This window comes from Podarcis muralis, chromosome 13 (genome assembly GCF_964188315.1).
Source record: "Podarcis muralis chromosome 13, rPodMur119.hap1.1, whole genome shotgun sequence".
NCBI lineage: Eukaryota > Metazoa > Chordata > Lepidosauria > Squamata > Lacertidae > Podarcis > Podarcis muralis.
This window is the reverse complement of record NC_135667.1, coordinates 24,244,883-24,246,948: the sequence shown is the minus strand read 5'-3', so window position 1 is coordinate 24,246,948 and position 2,066 is coordinate 24,244,883.

Below are 2,066 nucleotides of genomic sequence, written 5' to 3'. Positions count from 1 at the left end.
GTGGTCTCCCTCTTTCTGCACCCCCCATGTGTCCATCTCCTCTCCACACTATTCATGCTAGCTGAAAGGTACAAGGGATCCCACAAGAGTAAGCTGTGACAAATGTCTGTACCATGTTCTGAGGTTGCCAACAGCTGGCTACCTCTTAAAGGTGGTTTCCATGGAAACCAGGGTGGTGCGGCTTCTGTAACATGTACAGCAAGCCCAGGCTTGTAAGAGACTCTGGACCTCCCCGAAAGCCAATATTTCACTTAGGGAAATGAATTGTCTTCCACACTAGAGAGAGAAAATTAAGCAGCGGGTACTTTTTTGCATTCAGTACAATAGTTGGTGGTATGCAAAAGAGATGTATATCATTTTGAATTGTACAGAAAGAGTGAATAGGGAGAAGTAAGTCACACTCTCATAAGTGAGAGGTACCTAGTTCAATCCAGTTCTCTGTGTTAGCAGCCCTGCCTCTTACTGCTTTACCAAAGATAGCTGTGAAGTATACTCTGTGCATATGCAAAAGCAGCCTCTTCTATTTTGTCACTTTACATAATCCTGTGCTGTCCTGCTGTACAAAACAGGAACAGTATAGCTCGGATTAAGCTCTGCAGCCAAGAGAAATGAGGATTTCAGTCACATGCTTCTGGCTGGCTGGCTGCAACAGAATAAGCCCTGAAAACAACATCTGCTGAATTCCGAAATTTCAGCAAGTGTTTTGCGCATTAATGGGACAGAACTTCAGTGGTTTGGGCAAAACGAGGGAACCCAGCATTGCTGAGGGTGCTTCACGTGCCTGTGCTTTCTCCATGCTGCGATGGCCAATGAATTTGCAATATGCAAAACAACTCAAAGGTTAAAAGTGATTAGTCTCTCCTTCACTTCATCATGATTCATGTGATTTGATTTAACAGTGAGAGTCCAACAGAGGGATATGACTGGACTGTTAGAAGGTATTGTGGCCTACCTGACCCATCCTATTGGGAGGATTCAGGGTGGATTTGTCAAAGTGATGCTGGCAGGAGTGGGTAGAGATTTGACTTGGATCTCTTGAGCTTGCTGTTCAAGCTCCAACTTAGCATTTGGCTCTTAGTTGGGGCCAAGCTATGTGGTGAACTGTAGATGTCATTACTGTTGGTCTAATGACCATTTCTGTGTTGAAAGGTGTCCTTAGAAATAAAGATAGTTGGATATTTTGAAAATTCATGGTGATCAATGATTGGGAAATTATTAATGTATCAGCATCTCTCATCTTCTTTAAATTTCAGGGCCTAGTTTCTTTATCTGACAGGAAACAAACAAAAACAGCTCAGTGAACCAAAATACAGTATAATGAAATCAGAAGACAGTTCACCTGTGATTCAGTTTAGCTACTGAGCAAATCAGTCTAATTGGTTGGGGGTTTTTTTTAGCTTTAATGACATTCATTTACTGCAGCTGCGTAGAATGTTCCTAATTAACAGCTCTTTAAAGGAAAAGGGACCCCTGACCGTTAGGTCCAGTCGTGGATGACTCTGGGGTTGTGCACTCATCTTGCTCTATAGGCCAAGGGAGCTGGCGTTTGTCCACAGACAGCTTCCGGGTCATGTGGCCAGCATGACTAAGCCGCTTCTGGAGAACCAGAGCAGCGCATGGAAACGCTGTTTGCCTTCCCGCCGGAGTGGTACCTAGTTATCTACTTGCACTTTGACGTGCTTTTTAACTGCTAGGTTGGCAGGAGCAGGGATCAAGCAACAGGAGCTCACCCCATTGCAGGGATTTGAACCGTCGACCTTCTGATCGGCAAGTGGTAGGCTTTGTGGTTTAACCCACAATGCCACGCATGTCCCCAACAGCTCTTTAGGGCAATGCATTGAACCTATTTGAATACATCACGTATTCTGTTGTCTGAGACAGTATGGAGCCAGCATGGTGCAGTGTCAGGGTAGGACTTGGAAAAGTCAGGTTCAGAACCATGAACCTCTTTTAGGCCTTATCTACACTTACTTTTTGCCATGCTTTTTCTAGCCAGAGATCCTCAGTTTAATGTTCCATACCCAAGCAGTGTTTTTTCCCCTCTCTCTCTTTTTGTTCTGAACTTT